This window comes from Euprymna scolopes, chromosome 8 (assembly GCF_053919585.1).
Source record: "Euprymna scolopes isolate OS-2025 chromosome 8, ASM5391958v1, whole genome shotgun sequence".
Classification (NCBI taxonomy): domain Eukaryota; kingdom Metazoa; phylum Mollusca; class Cephalopoda; order Sepiida; family Sepiolidae; genus Euprymna; species Euprymna scolopes.
In genome coordinates this window covers 248,588-266,456 of record NC_136489.1, presented here as the reverse complement: position 1 = coordinate 266,456, position 17,869 = coordinate 248,588, and the positions used below count along the sequence as shown (strand labels likewise).

Below are 17,869 nucleotides of genomic sequence, written 5' to 3'. Positions count from 1 at the left end.
AAAGAGAGAGTCGAGTTGACCAGTCATAATAGCTTTTAAAAACTAATGGGTAGATCTAAACCCTTTTTCTATCTCATTAAGTCACTATCCATGTAACCAAATAATAAAAATCACCTAGTGGTATCTGGTTTATCTAAAAATTAATTGTCAGTTAAAATTCCTAACTAACATAACATAGATTCCTTTCTATTAAAACATTTTCGCTGAATATTTTCCTCTACATAACATTTAACAATGTTCATAATAATAATCGATCAAGATTATCTGGCGTTTTCTGGCACATAAATATAATTCTACAGTTCAAGATTGAGAGAGTATAACCCAATTTTCCTTTTTCTTCATAACCAATTTATATTCCCCTTTCTTTGACAATTTAGCCAACCAAATTTACAAATTACTCACTATGCAGGCGATTGCAGTAAATCTCAGTCATGTAAATGCGTCAAATCCATTTTTATTGAAATAAAAATGAAATAATAGAAAATATCAGAACAAACTTTCAAAAAACAAAAAAATAATATTTGCTACATTATGGTTCAGCAAGATTCGACTTCTGGTGAATCTCTTCTCAATTGTGGGTGAAGAGAGGAGCCATATTTTTTTGAGCTATTTAGAGTGGTATCTGTTTCTTTGTCATGGATCTTCTTGGATTTCACCTGATTTTTTTGTTGTATTTTTATGAGTTTAGGTGTTCTGGAGGCGTGAGGGACGGTCTGATTATTGACAATCTTTGAATGACAATATTTCCAGGTAACGATCAGTTGTCCTTATCAACATTTTCTTAATTTTGAGGTTTTCTCCTAATTTGAATATTTCTGGTGAACGCATACCCTTTTCAATTCAAAAGACATCGTTAAAAATTAATATCTTTTGTTTCTGAAAAATAAGTAATGTATTAAACTATCATATATATAATGGCAATAGTAAATTTATTTTAATGTTATTCTCAACTAAGCTCCAACTTCTGCCCCATCACCGCAACGTTGCATCTCTGTACCTGTTTTACAAGTATTTTAAAAGAATGTGCTCTCATAAACTCATTGCACTTGTTCCCCTCGATTTATATATCCCCGACAAACTCGCTTAACAACAAAATCACACTCCTTAACTGGTTAGGTCCCTAAATACTAGAAAGCTTTCTACTCTAATAGTTTCTTTCCTCAAACAGCCATACTTGGGAATTTCCTTCCTGCTACTTGCTTTCCTGACTGTACTGATATACAGAAGTTTAAATGTAACATAAATCAACATCTTGTTCATTTTTCTTCAAATAGTAACGCCTTGTGTCCAAGTGGCGATATACCTTGTTAGGGGTGAGGTCGTCCATGAAGAACACGTAGTTGACTCTTTTGTTTAGGTCTTGTTGGTGGCCTTTACTCAGATTGTAGGCACTCTAGTTTTTGTTAAGTAGCTTGCTTAACAGATCTATCACCAAGAAGAGGAGTAAAGGAAATAGGCTATCCCCTTGGAAGATTTCTCTTCTGATATTGATTTTAGGGATTTTTTTCAGTTCTGTTAGTGTGGCTTCATGCTATGGTAGTTTGCCAAATTTTTATTGGTCTTACTGGATTCCAGGACAAGAATTTATCTAGTCTGGTGGAGTATCCAGCTTCGTGCAGTTACTTGAGGTAACATCACTTGGAAGAAGGTGCACCATTCCTCATAAAAGCTAATGTGAGTTAGCCATAGTGAGATTTTATTTGGGCAGTGAATACAAAATGTGATTTTGAATATATAGTCAGGGTTTACTTCTAGGGAAAAGTATCCTCATGCCAGGTTGTTCTGACAAACCCATGCACAGAGAGACCTTAGACACTCGAGGATAGTTTCTTGTAGGCATACAAGTTCTCTCCTGTAGGCATTCAGTGTGAGTTCTATGTTTCACCAAAATTGATTCAGAAGAACAAGAATATCCACATATTTCACATTAATATGACTTTTCCCCCACTGTGTGATTGCATATGTTTAACTAAATATGACTTAACAGAACAAGCATATCCACACAATTTACAAGAGTATGGCTTTTCTCTTTTTTTTTTTTTATTTAACTTCAGTAAGTTTTAAGATATCAAGGGGCTCCCTCCTGGAGCTAACACTTGATTCTGTTATGATTTAAATTTATATCTGAGGGCTCTTTTAAGAATAGATGCTCTTCCCTTTACGGCTGCTATTTGTATCTCGTTACAGCTTGGTCTTCCAGGAATTGCTTCTAAGTATTTCTGAAGGTTCTTTTTTATTAAACCAGTTTCTCCTATCACAACCGGTATAATGTTTATTTCTTTCAGAGACCATGTGGTTTTTAGATCATTTTTTAGGTCCTGATATTTTGTTATCTTTTCCCGTTCAGCTCTATTAAAGCCAAAATCATTTGGGACTGTGACATCAATAATGAGCGCAGTTCTTTTGGGCTTGTTCCATATTACAATATCTGGTTTGATAGCTTTGTCTTTTATGTATCTGCCCGCCTGTATGTCTTTGTCATAGAACACAATCACTTTTCTCTATTTTTTCATTTTTCTTATCATTTTGTTTAAGCCAGGGATGGGGCATCCTACCAGATGCCAAACATACACCTGCTATTTTAGACACTCCAACCGAGAGATCTTTTTAAGATTCTAACCGTCCCTTTAAGTGCAATTGTTTGAATCTCCTTTTTCTCCAGTATGAATTCTAACATGTCTTACTAAATTCTTTTTATAAAAACTAGAATATGCACATACTTCACAAGAATATGTTTTTTTTTCACTGTGTATTTTCATATGTGTCACTAAACTTATTTTATGATTACAAGAATATTCACACACTTCACAAGAATATTTTTTTTTCTTACTGTGTGTTCTCATATGTGTCACTAACGCTGATTTCTGACTACAAGAATATTCACATACTTTACAAGCATATGGCTTTTCCCCAGTATGTGTTCTTATATGTGCAACTAAATTTCCTTTCAAAGAACAAGAATATCCACATATTTCACAAGAATATGGTTTTTCATTGCTGTGTGTTCTCATATGTCTTATTATACTTGATTTCTGAGAACAAGTATATTCACAAACTTTACAAGAATATGGCTTTTTTCCACTGTGTGATTGCATATGTATAACTAAACTTGATTTAAAAGAACAAGAATAGTCACATAAGTCACAAGAAAAAGGCTTTTCCCCTGTATGAGTTCTAACATGACTTACTAAATTTTTTTTCTCAGCACAAGAATATCCACAGACTTCGCAACAATATGGCTTTTCTCCACTGTGTGTTCTCATATGTCTCATGAAATTCATCTTCAAAAAACTTGAATATCCGCACACTTCGCAAGAATATGTTTTTTCTCCACTGTGTATTTTTATATGTGTCACTAAATTTATTTCCAAAAAAGTAGAATATCCGCAAATTTCACAAGAATATGGCTTTTCTCCACTGTGTATTTTCATATGTGTCACCAAAATTGATTTCTGACAACAAGAATATTTACATACTTCACAAGTAAATGGCTTTTCATTACTGTGCGTTCTCATATGTGTCAGTAAAGTTGATTTCTTACTAGAAGAATATTCACATATGTTACAAGAATATGGTTTTTCCCCTGTATGAGTTCTAACATGTGTTTCTAAATTTCCTTTCAAAGAAAAAGAATATCCACATACTTCACAAGAATAGGGCTTTTCATTACTGTGTGTTTTCATATGTCTCATTAAACTTGATTTCTGAGAACAAGAATATTCACAGATTTCACAAGAATAAGGCTTTTCTCCAGTGTGAGTTCTCATATGTGTCACTAAATTTGATTTCCGAGGCCCAGAATATGCACATAGTTCACAAGAATAAGGCTTTTCTCCAGTGTGACTTCTCATATGTATAACTAAATTTGATTTCCGAGTACTAGAATATGCACATATTTCACAAGAATATAACCTTACTTCATTGTGTGTTCTCATATGTCTTACTAAATTTGATTTTTGAATACAAGAATATTCACATACTTTACAATAATATGGCATTTCTATTGAGTGAGTTTGCATATTTTGTTCTAAATTTGATTCCATTGTAGGAGAATAGTTGAATATTCACAGAAACTTTTCTTTAATGTAAATTTTCATATGTATCTGTATGTGATACTTTATAGTGCAAAAATATTCTTGCACTTTACAAATGTATTGCCTTTGTACTGAGTTCACTTGTATATGTCTCATTTAATATGATTTAACAGTAAAACGGCTGCATACATATGATTTAATTTTATTTTATAGTAAGGATTATCTTTGTAAGATTTTGTAATATTCGTGAAATGGTGGAACTCAGAAAATTCTTTCAGAACAGATTTTGCTTTCATCCAGGGGCAGCAATAATTTTTTTAATAATAATTCTTCAAGAAAAGAATATTATTCAACAGAGGCTTTCAATCAGGAACATCTGTAAATAGAAAATAAAATTTCATTTTTATTATTTACATTCACACTTATGCATTTAGTGTTTTTATTGTCAGTGTTATCAGAATGAACCCATAATTTTTAGGAAAAATTTACTTGAGAAAATCTTACTATTTTCTAGTATGATTGTCTCTGTAATATATATGGAGGTATGCATTGAAGAATCCAAATTCTCAGTGAAAGAACAATTTTATACAAAGCATATATATACATATATTGCCATCACCTTGGCAAATAATGGCGAGGTCTACTCAAACGGAATTATGGAATACAGCGCGTGCTTACTCCCCAAACGTAAAACCCAGATGCGCTCATGGCTGTATAAAGATCGTTTCAGTTATGTGCACGTTTGCCTTTCTAAACATACACACAAATTCTGTGGCCATAAAAACTAAGATTTTTTCTTTTCATGGGGACATATTCGTAAACACCCCACGTGACACATGCCCTGACTTTTCGTCCAATCGCATAAATGTATTTTTGCAAATGTTTTTTTTTGACAGTCTCCAGAAGCCAGTTGATATCTTTAAAAACTCATCATATGCCAAAAAGAGTCAATCGATGTCAGCACAGCATGCCATAATCAAACACCTTAATTCTATCACCATTCATGTTAGACTTGTGTGCACCCATTAATTCTCGATGTGGAAATGGACGTTTTACCCTACTCTTATTCTTTGCTGAAGTAAGCAATGGTCTTTTATGTTGTTTAATTATTTCTAAAAAAAGGACTGGTTATTTTGAACCTAGAACTTTCCTTGGACAATGCTGTCTCTTTGCAATACTCTTAAAACTGACCTAAGGTGTTCAACTGCAGAACTAGTGTGCGAGAGAACTCTCTCCCTGCCGGGCCAATATTTCCACACTCCCCAGAACACCACTCCACCTGAACAAGTCCATTTGTGCAGAATTTCCAACACAAGATGTTGAAACTTACATACACACCTCCTTGCCAGCAGGAATCTTCATCATATTTGCCTCAAAGCCTGGAGAAAAGCAAATTCATTTTTATCAGAAATGACACAGTTAAAAGACCACTCACACCAAATTACCAGGGTCCTTTCAAAGTTTTACAGTTGATCAAGTAACACTTCATGATAATGCAGAACAAGAAGAAAGATACAATCTCCGTCTATTGCATTAAACCCGCCTGGGTGGAGGGGAATTTCTCTCATATGTACCAGTCGACTGTGACAGCTGAAGAAGCAACCAGGCCCGTCATTTGTACCAAATCAAAAAGAACGGCTCACTTTCTGGACAACTTAAAAACGTACATATATTGTTGAATTGATTATCCAATCAATTTTCTAAGGAAGGGCCATATCGTAGCCCTGCCATCGCCTTGGCAAATAATGGTGAGGTCTACTCAACCAGAAAAATGGCCTGCAACATCCTCTTGCTCCCCAAACGTAAAACCCAGTTGCGTGCATGCAGCTGTATAAAGATCATTGCAACTATGTGCACGTTCGCCTTTCTACACCTATGCAAATTCTTTGGGCATAAAAACTAAGATTTTGTCTTTTCATGGGGACATATTTGTAAGCACCCGACGTGACACAGGCCCTGACTTTTTGTCCAATCTTTGTTTGAAAATAAACACATTTTTGCAAATTTTTTTTGATGGTCTCCAGGAGCCAGTTGAGATCTTTAAAAACTCATCACGTGCCAAAAGGAGTCAGTCAATGCAAGCACAATATGCCATAAACAAATAGCTTGACTCGATCGTCATTGACGTTAAACTTCTGCGCACCCATTATTTGATTCTTGACATAGAAATGGACTTTTTACCCTATTCTTATTCTTTGCGGAAGTAAGCCATGAACTTTTATTTTGTTTAATTATTTCTAAAAAGGACTGGTTATTTTTAACCCAGAACTTGACTTTTTCTACTTCATTTATGAAGAACATTTTATTACCTCAGTCGCAGGAATAGACTCAACCAATTAGAAGAAACTTTCTGGTCTTCTCTTTCCACTTATTACGATTTTGAGAAAATATTTTTTTTTTTTGAGTCCTGTCAATTTCAATATGTGAGTGTCTCAAAACTATTTCAGTTTTGGTGTATATACATAATATATATATATATATATATATATATATATTATGTCTTGGAAGTTTTTCAACCTATAACTATATGAGTAAAAACTTTTTATCCAAAGTCCTCTGTTTAAAAAATTAATTTGCTTGTAAGTCCCTTAAGATCTTGCAATCACTGCCTTAGTTTTTCCATAAATTTAATCTTGCTTTAATATTATTGTAGGAATTAAAAATTGTTCATGAATATTTTTCCATCGATTTTATTATAGCGATCAAAGGGAAATAACTCTAAATAAAGAAAGTATAATTCCTAAAAAGATTAAAGAGTTCCAAGAGGAATGGAGGACAAGATGGTGGCTTCGCTTAACACATGAATATTGTACTGTAAATAATTAATGTTTCTGCTATGAATAAAAAAATATTTTCCACAACAATTTTTTTTGTGAATACACCAAAAAAAGATACTTTTTCCACAATAATTCATATTTGTGAACAAAGGAAAAAAGCAATTTTCTTTTGTGAACAAATGGGGAAAAAATAGAAAATTTTGTGCACAAACGAAAAAAAAAAATCGGAATTATTCATGTCATGTATCTGAATTTATTAGAAAAAAATTTGCATCACCAACAAAAAGAATTTTTAAACAATTTAATTGAAACTTTGACGCATAATTTTACAAACAGTTAACAGACACACTGAAATCAATTTCGCTTGACACCAAAGCAAGCACAATAATTGATTTCTCATTCAACCTTGATTTAAAACAAACCTTTACTGCTTGGTATGAGTGATGGAAGGATATGTTTCAACACAAGTTCGCATCCATACAATACATAGAAAGTACATTTACTACTTTGCAAGCTGGGCACAGCAGAACATGAAATATATTCAAATTTCATCCTTCCAAAAAACGTCAGATTTCACATTTGATGATGAAACGATAGCACAGTAATTGGACATTTTTGGTGAGTCAGCATCTTTATTTAATATTTGTTATGATTGTTTGAAATTTAAGAAAAATGCTACAGATGATTTTGCCAAATATACTGGAATTATTAATCTACAATGCAACATTTTTGCCTGAAATTGCTGACAGAGGATCAATTTAAAATGCCTCATTTTAATTGCAGGCTTACAATTATCAGAAGATGCAGACATACGCACACATCTACTGTCTATATTTGAAAAAGACAGAGAAATGATGGTACAAATTCTGACCACAGAATAATACATCTAAAACTAATAAATCTAAAACAAGACACGACAATGGTGCACCAACAAAGCCTGTCATGGCCTACTATACATATGGCCCCATATGTTACATGAAAGGCTACGTTTCTAAGAGGCCATTGTTTTTATTATGGAAAACTGTGTAAGCTCGAGCCGCATACAACATTGAAAATTTCAAAGGGAAGTAACTCAAAAGTAGTTTATATGAACTCTTGAAATAATAAATAATAAACTTTAATTAAAAAATTGAAAAACATGGTCAGTCTACAACTAGGAAGTCTGCAGAAATAATTTTAAAACCTTATTCACCAAAGTGTGTACTTACATGTGAGAAACACATTGAAAAAGTACATAATTTTGCAACAAAAATTGTTATAAATATATTCTATAACAAGTAAAAACTTTCTTCAGATGAAATTAGAAAAGATTCATTAAAAATTTTTAAAAAGCGGCAACGATCAAAATAAAAGTGAAATTTACTGTTGAACATTTACCTTTATTTACAATTTTTATTGAATTTCTTGTGCTTTGTAAAGATAATTTAAAATTCCTCTTGTAAGAAAGACAGCAGTTATTGATTTGATAATTTTGTAACAGAGTGAAAAACCATTTACTTCCTTTCCAATCTTTATATTCATGTGCTTTGTAAATATATGTCAATAAGAAGGTTACTTTTACTGAGGTAGTTGACTACTTCTCTATTTAACACAAATCCCAGCAACTTACTTATGACGCACAGGAGACTTGTCTGAGAGGGAGATGACCGATCACCTGAATTCTTAAATAAAGGACATACTGATGAGATTTTCCAGGGTGTTGGGAAGCAATTCCCCTTAAAACAATGCTTAAATAGCTTTGTAAGTATGGGAGCTAGTTCTGGTTGAAGCTTTTTGAGCACTATAATTGGAATGCCGTCAGGGCCAGTTGCTTTACTGGAATCAGGGATTTAGATTTGCTTGGCAACATCACCCACAAATTTTTGCAGCTTTAGTTACCATAGAAAGAGAATTGGATCATCTACAACAAATAAAACTGTAGAGACTACGAGAAATTTTTAGCAGATCAGACATTCTTGAAATCTTGGTTTCTAATAATGGTATTACATTTACTGCAGTAAAATTTACTGTTTGGTTTCATTTAATGTTATTGTTTACAGTTTTAAAATTATCTATCGTTTGTTTTTTATTTGGGTGTAAATTTAATTATTGTTTGATCCATAAATTCATAATCCCGGTTTTGTAATATTTGATTATATTCTATTTAAAACACATCAAATTTTAAATAGATCATAACTAGCAATGTTTTTTATACACAACAAATACTAGGTTGGTATTATTGTAACAGTAAAAATTATATGCACCCTTAGCCATTAATATTATTGTAACTGTAACAATTATATATTTATCCATAGCCATTGATATTATTGTAACTGTACAAATTATATATGCATCATTAGCCATTGATATTATTGTAACTGTAAAAATTATCATTTGTGGCACTATTTCTTTGTGCCACTGTTTCTAACACACTCTGCAGCTTAGACCAGTGGTAAGTTGGCCATGAGCGTAGAGATACAAAGAAATCCCTTCCCATAATTCTCTTGCTATCTTTCTGTCTTTTTTCCTGCACGACCACCATGATGTGAGGACGCATATTCTGTCTCTCCATAAATGAGGGGGGCCACCCCCTCCCTCAACACTAGTTAGGGTAGGTTAGTTAGCTTTGAAAAGCCTATTGTCCACTTTTAAATTGTTTTTTTTGTAATATATATTGTATCTCTAATGTAAAATAAAATAGTTAGTTATACCTTATGTATATTACAATTGTGTCGAGTGTCGTTTTTTTTGTGTCTGCCATGAATGCCTTCATAAATGTCTGAAGTCGAAAGGTGGCCCTGAGGACAAAGAGATGAAGATTCCCACCAGAATGCCACCAGGGTGAAGAGATCATCTTGAGAAAAGAAAGGAGCCACACCCAGATCCAACATCTCAGGTATGATTTTCTTCTTGCTACACAGACCTTAATTACTGGCCCATCTTCATATCTTCATGAGACCGCTGTAAGACATTTACTATAACACGTCTGTCGGTCACACCTCAGTGACCGGCTGATAGTGGTATAAATGATGACCAGGATATATTGTTTCCCAGCATGGAAATAATTTCGACCCTTAAACCCACGGCACAACAAAAGAAAATTATTACCACTAGACGAATCGAATAAAAAAAATGGTCCACGGTCTTGAAAAACGGAAAAAACTGAATATTTCAGGCAACATTTTTTTTTAAATGGCAGACCAGTACACACGCGCACAAAAAAAACGCACTCAAAAAGAAAATTCAGAACCTGAACAAAAAATTTTCTTGCACCTACAAAAAAAAGCAAAAAAAAAAAACAGTTTACAAGAGATCGATTAAAAAAAAAGAGAAGAATACTGAAAATAACCCTTCGAAAAAAAAAGTAAGAAAAGTGTCCTACACAACCAAAAAAAACAGAGACAAAAAGAAATTGTCTCTATTATATGCAATATCTCTTTCTCTCTCACGCTTTCTCTCTTTCTGTCTCTCTCAGGATATATATCTATATGTGTGTACATCTATGCATCTTGTTATTACATGAAAGAAAAAGAAAAAAAATCCTTCAAACACGAAGCTCGAAAAATAAATTTAAAAGAGTAAAAAGGAGAGAAAAAAAAGTATACCTAACATTTTTTATCTGATCCTTATTTCAGGCTTATAAAAATATAGGACTTTTTAAAAAAAATTGCTTTTGACTTTGCAAATGTAAGAACTTTGTAGAATTTTAATGACTTTTTCAGTTTGGATTTGAGAAAATGGAACTTTGTTTCGGCACGGTGTTTCACGAACAGTTGATATGTCCTTTTTCAGGTTAGGTAACAATTAACACAGAAACATAAGGGGACTTTTTGGTTTGATAATGTTTTTTTATTGATATTTTTTTGTCTGTTTAAAAAGGAAGAAAAAGATCATTACTAAAAATTTAGATTACATAATATGAAAGTTTTGTGTGAGAATGGATTTTACAAAATTGTTCAAAATAAGATTGTTTTTCTATTTTGTTATTTTTTTTAAACTGTAGAACTGTTTAAGTCTACGTGTCACTCATTTGTTTAAAACAATGGCCGCACATTGGAAAGATAAACGAAGATGACCTCGTCATGGTGTTTGTGAGGGTGTTGAGGGATGGGTGGGAGAACAACGCTAGCTGCCTCTCTCTCTCTCTTCTTCTCTCTATCTCTCTCTCTCATTCCCTTACCTGTTAGGGTCTGTAAGGACGAGAGAGTGACTTTTAAAATTGTCGATTTTTTTTGCTAATACGTAATGATATTATGAGGGTGGTGGGGTGTGTAATGGCATCGCTCTGTCTCTATCCCCTTCTTTTCCCCCTCATTCTCTCTCTCTACTCTTGCGTTTTAATAATAGTATAGCTAAACCCCATGGCTGATTGCAGGAGGGCATATAATAACGAATTAACTTGGAGTTTTTTTTAATTTTTCTACCAAGTTTTAAGAACAAAATTATTTATGCTTCGTTAAATTACATTAAATGATGTCTTCAATTGTTTTTTTATTAAATTATGACAATTATTCAAACAGAACTTGAAGTACTTTTTTGAAATCTTCAAGTGTTTGCAAAAGCCAACTGTTACATGATTACGTTAATTTTTTAAGAGTTCTCTGAAATTTTCATAGTTTTTTTTAAAGAAATATTATGCTATTACATTTCGAATATTCTCTGAATTTTTTATAATTTATAAGGAAATATTATTTGACTAACGAAAGAAATTTTCCTGAATTCTAGATTATTTTTAAGGAAGAATTATTCGAGCGAATTCTTTAATTGAAGGTTTATTTGAAATTGGACCGTATGATAGGGGTCCCTGAAATATTGACTGAGGAGTATATATGTAAAATTGAAATTAATTCTTAAGAAGAAAAAAGTTTTCCTCAGTCTAGAAAGATCTCTCTTTAATTGAAACTTTAATTTTTTCGAGCTGTTAACTATACAGAACTGGTCGTTAACTAAGGTAACTCCCAGGTGTGGCGGGAGTTTATTAATTCGAAATAATCCTTGTGAGTGAGTTTAGAAAAAGAGTTTCTTTTAAATAATAAAATAATTACTTTGAAAAAAAAGTTTATTAACGTGAAAAGTTTCTGAATTCGAAATGACCTTGATAATAGTCTATAAGAAGAGATGATTTTTAAGAATCAATTAAATAATTTTAAATGTACACTGAATTTTAAAAATAATAATTACGAAATGAAAAAGTTTTGGGATGTCTCGGAATCTCATTGTGAAGGGTAAATTGATTCAAAATGAATTTTCTATGATCTTTTCGGAAGATTAATTTTAATAATGAACCAAATGTTTGGAATAATTTTTGAATTGCATTACGAAAAATGGGTCTATTCGAAGTTTATGACCTTTTGAGAAGATTGTTTTTAAAATAATAAATGAATTTCTTTGCAAAGAAGTTAACTAACATAAATTCGGAATTTTTAATGGCCCCTTGGGAAAGAAAAAATGTATTTTAATGATGAACCAAAATACTTGAAATAATTTTAAATTTTGGAATTAAATTTTAATGATCTTTTGTAAATCAAGTTTTGAAAAAATACACATACTTTTTAAATGTACCCTGAAATTTGGGAAAAAGTTAATTATGAATGTAATAACTTGTAATGCATTTGCATTGATTCTAATTGTGACTGAGGTGCTCTGAAATGATTTTTTAAAAATGTTTTCTTTTTTAAGAAAAAAAATTGTTAACACCCTATTTCATTGATTTAATGTATACCAGGTTTCTGAATTGTTTATTTTTGGAATTTTTTTCCCCTAATTGAGTATTCTAACTCATGAAGGCTGAGTGCCCTTCTTAATTAATTCTTTATATAATTAATAAATATTCCGTGGTGGATAGTTTTTATTGGTCGCTCGGCAGCAAACTCCTTGCTCTAACAGAATTAAATTGGATTAGAACCTCTGAAGACCAAAGTTTTACTAAATCCATATAGGTCGGCGTGATGAGGTCAGGTAACCCCGACTTATTTAAAATACATTATGCTGGTTGCTGAAGAGAGCGTAAGTCCAGTAACTGAAGTAATAACTTGGAATGCATATAGGTCGGCGTGATGAGGTCACGTAACTCCGACTTGGTTAAAATACATTATACTGGTTGCTGAAGGGAGCGTAAATCCAGTTACAGAAATAATGTTATGCAGACTAAATTAAAAAACGTATAGGTCGGCGTGATAAACTCATGTAGAATCCGGCTTAGTCAATTACGTATAGGTCGGCGTGATAAACTCACGTAGAATCCGGCTTAGTAAAATACGTATAGGTCGGTGTGATAAACTTACGTAGAATCCGGCTTAGTTAAATACGTATAGTTCGGCGTGATAAACTCACGTAGAATCCGGCTTAGTCAAATACGTATAGGTCGGCGTGATGAACTCACGTAAAATCCGGCTTTGTTAAAAAAATATTATACTGGTTGCTTAAGAAAGTGTAAATCCAGTAACTGAAATCATGAGGTCATTGCCTCGATGGAGGGCGAGGATGATTACCCTCTCTGGTATTTGAAGCAGTATACCAGTCTACCAGGAGCCTGGTGGAAAAAAATAACTTGCTTCACTGAGTTCCTGATGGAACGTAGAGCATAGGGACATTGATTGCTGACGGCCGGTTGACGCACCATTCACGGAAAATTAGGGACTTCTGAAATTTATGAATACTCATAAATTTCGGATTGCATAGGGAGGGATGTGGCACTATTTCTTTGTGCCACTGTTTCTAACACACTCTGCAGAGCATAAACCAGTGGTAATTTGGCCATGAGCGTAGAGATACAAAGAAATCCCTTCCCATAATTCTCTTGCTATCTTTGTCTTTTTTCCTGCACGACCACCATGATGTGAGGACGCATATTCTGTTTCTTTGTAAATGAGGGGGCCACCCCCTCCCTCAACACTAGTTAGGGTAGGTTAATTAGCTTTGAAAAGCCTATTGTCCACTTTTAAATTGCTTTTTTTGTAATATATATTGTATCTCTAATGTAAAATAAAATAGTTATACCTTATGTATATTACAATTGTGTCGCGTGTCATGTTTCTTGTGTCTGCCATGAATGCCTGCATAAATGTCTGAAGTCGAAAGGCGGCCCTGAGGACAAAGAGATGAAGATTCCCACCAGAATGCCACCAGGGTGAAGAGATCATCTTGAGAAAAGAAAGGAGCCACACCCAGATTTAACATCTCAGGTATGATTTTCTTCTTGCTACACAGACCCTAATGACTGGCCCATCTTCATATCTTCATGAGACCGCTTTAAGACATTTACTATAACACATCTGTCGGTCACACCTCAGTGACCGGCTGATAGTGGTATACCTTAGCCATTGATATTATCTTGAAAAAGCCCACATAATTTGGGCAAAACGTTGAGCATCCGGTCTTCCACTTTCTTTTCACATCATTATTGTAACTGTAAAAATTATATATTTATCCTTAGCCATTGATATTATTGTAACTGTACAAATTATATATGCATCATTAGCCATTGATATTATTGTAACTGTAAAAATTATATATGTATCATTAGCTGTTGACATTATTGTAACTGTAAAAATTATATATTTATCCTTAGCCATTGATATTATGTTAACTGTAAAAATTATATATGTAGTAAAAAAAAAAAAAAAAATCGTGCAAACCTTTTACCACTGGCAATGCCCGCTTCAGAGAGTGAAAGAAGAAAGAAGAAGAGAATGGCCACTGCGTCTATTTATAGACTAGAGATCATGGGAAGAGTATGCAAATAACTTTGGACAGTTTTGTCCTATAAAAAGCCTGTATTTGGGAGAGAGGGTGTCTTTTTTGTTTGGCAGAAGCAATTGCTGTCAGAAGTGCATTGGACTGCAGGATTGAAGAGTGAAGATTGAGTTGTTGGGTCATTGTATTTAACCACAAGCTATTTCGGCTAAGAACAGATCATGGAATCTGGGATGCTGAGATTGGGAAAAGATGTGATACCACCTTTTAGTGGAGAAGGTGATGTAGTCGGATGGATAAAGAAAGTAAAACTGGTGGCTAAGCTTCAACATGTGCCAGACCTTGCCAGTTTTATTCCACTTTTTTGCAGGGAGATGCACTCGCTCTCTATCTTGAGATGAATAATGCAGAACAAGAAGATGCAGAACTGATAGAGATGAGACTCGTGACCGCCTTCACTGAGGGGCCTTTTGAGGCATACGAAAAACTGCAACGATTCAAGTGGACAGGAGAATCGGTGGATGTTTATGCTAATAAAATCAAAAGATTGGCTGGACTGGCGGGATATCTGGGAAGAGGGCTGGAACATACAGCCAAACTGGCATTCATAACTGGATTCCCAGACGATGTATCTGTGGCATTACAGCAGCTACCGAACATAGAGAGAATGGATGTCAGCAAACTGATACCGACTGCACGGCTTTTAGTCAGCAAAAGGGTCATAGAAACTCGGATATTGGCCGCAAGTGCGCAAACTAATGAGACTAATAAGGGAAAGAAAGAATCAAGCCTTCAGTGCTTTAGATGTCAAGGACAGCACCTAAAAAAAGATTGCACAGAGATCCCTAGGGCCAGGGCAACATGCTACAATTGTGGAAAATTTGGCCACATTGCAAGATATTGTCCTCAGATTCAGGGAAACGGGCAAGGGGGAGCTTCTGCGCCGCAAGCTACCCTAGCAATGAAATGAAGGCGCGATACTGGCCTCTTCCTATAATAGAAGTAGAGGTGAATGATTCTGTAATGACTGCACTTGTCGATACTGGGTGCACCACTACTTTAATCAATTCCAAACTTTTGAAGGGATATGGAAGAAGCGGTACAGTGAAAGCAGTTGATGGGAGGAATATAGAATGTAAAGGAGCCAGACAAGTGGAGATAAAAGTCTGTGGAATGCACGTAAAGGTGAGGGCAATCTTGATGAATCACATCGTTGATGGGATCGACGTCATAATTGGAATGGACGTGATTAATGAGCTGGGAGGTGTAACTATAAAGAAAGCCAAAGTGAAGTTTGGAGATATACAATGTGCCATGGCTGCCCATCAGCTGAATGTTTGCAAAATCGAAGATAAAGACTTTGAAGCAAACTTCGATGGAAATAAATGGACAGTAAGATGGACATGGAAGGGAGAGCCTCCAGTATTGCAGAACACAGTCAATTATTATAAAAACTCTCTGGAAGGCGATAAGAAATTAGAATTCGAGAAAGAGGTGGAAAGATGGATATCGGATGGTATTCTGTTACCATGGAAAGGAGAAAGAAAAGGCGTGTTGCCATTGATGGCAGTATTTCAGGCCACAAAAGGGAAAGTTAGGCCAGTGTTCGACTTTCGTGAGTTGAACCGTTTTGTGGCGTGTCATACAGGGAGCGACATAATAGATGTGTGTGATGAAAAGATAAGAAAGTGGAGACAGTTGGTAGGAGGGACCGCAATAGTGGACCTTAAGTCTGCCTACCTGCAACTACATGTGGCAAAGGAACTATGGCAGTACCAGCTGGTCTGTTATAAAGGAAAAACCTATTGCCTAACACGATTAGGACTCGGACTTAATGTTGCACCAAAGATTATGGCAGCCATTTTAAAAACAGTATTAAAGAAAGGAAGTAGGACGAAAGAGGCCACTGATTCATACATTGATATAATGGTAAACGTAACGAAAATATCGACACAGGAAGTTGTGGAACATTTGAAGGGGTTTGGGTTAGCAGCAAAATCTCCGGAATCCCTGGATGGAGGAGCGGCACTGGGCCTTAAGCTTATGAAAAATAAGATGGGTGCACTAATGTTCAGGAGAGGCAACGAGATCCCAGAGATGGGAGGAGAAATTAGTAGGCGGGAGCTATTTTCGATCTGTGGTAAATTATTGGGGCACTATCCAATTGCTGGATGGCTGCGATTAGCATGCAGTTATGTGAAAAGAAGAGCAAATGGAATGGATTGGGAAGAAAAAGTTGATTGCAAAACCATGAAAGTGATGCAGGAGGTTCTAGCTGAGGTGAAAAAAGAAGATCCTGTTATTGGCGCTTGGCACATATCTGAAGTGAGCACAGGAGTCGTGTGGTGTGATGCAAGCAATGTTGCAACTGGCGTGGTTGTCGAGATTGGTGGTGTGGTGGCGGAAGATGCAACTTGGCTGAGGAAAAGTGATGACTTTAATCACATTAACATAGCTGAATTAGATGCTGTTCTAAAGGGTGTCAATTTAGCTATCAAATGGAGACTGACAAATATTGAAATAAGAACTGATTCAGCCACTGTACTCAGTTGGGTGAACTCTACTGTGGAGGAGAGTGGCAGAATACGAACAAAGGGCGCCGGAGAAGTGATAATAAAGCGGAGATTAGGGATGCTTAGAGAGTTGATATCTGAATTGAAACTGCAAATAAAAGCAGTGTTTGTGCCTTCTGACAGAAACAAGGCAGATGCGCTAACACGGATAAAAAAAACAGTGGTTAATTGAGAAAGAGGAGGCGCCGATATGCTGTCTTGGAATTGGAGAAATTAAAGAGTTGCATGACATGCATCACATGGGAGTGGAGAGAACATTATATTTGGTGAGGCAAGTGGATCCGAATGTAAAACGGGAAGAAATTCAGATGATAGTAAAGAACTGTGTTCGGTGTCAATCGATCGATCCTGCCCCAAATATACATAATCCTGGGGAAATTGGAGTTTTAACAAACTGGACGAGACTAGCTATTGACATAGCACACTACCGAGGGGGAGCGTACTTATCAATAACTGATTGTGGGCCAAGTAGACTGGCAATATGGAAGGAACTGCGAGTGGAAGCCGCATCTGCAGTTGCAACTGAATTAGAAAAGGTGATGCTTGAACGAGGTCTAGTAAGGGAGGTGATAATGGACAATGGCACTGTTTTTCGCTCAGAAATCTTTCAGACGATGCTAAAAAAATGGAAGATTAAAAGTTATTACAGGGCAGCCTACAGACCTGGAGGAAATGGCATTGCGGAGCGACATCATCGGACCGTGAAAGCAATAGCTGAGAGAGGAAGAATATCGCCTGAAGAGGCCACATTTTGGTACAACATGTCCCCTAAGGTCGGGCAAAGAGATGACACAGTACCACATAGAGCAAT

General features: G+C 35.0%; 1 long non-coding RNA gene across 1 annotated transcript in view; it reads right to left on the bottom strand.

The window, feature by feature from the left end:
* Positions 1-436: 436 nt before the first annotated feature.
* Positions 437-17,869, bottom strand: part of LOC145283471 (uncharacterized) — a 32,739-nt gene continuing 15,306 nt past the window's right edge. Inside the window, exon 2 of the long non-coding RNA XR_013868617.1 lies at positions 437-4,410. This is a non-coding gene — a long non-coding RNA (uncharacterized LOC145283471). The remainder of the gene's footprint in view (positions 4,411-17,869) is intronic.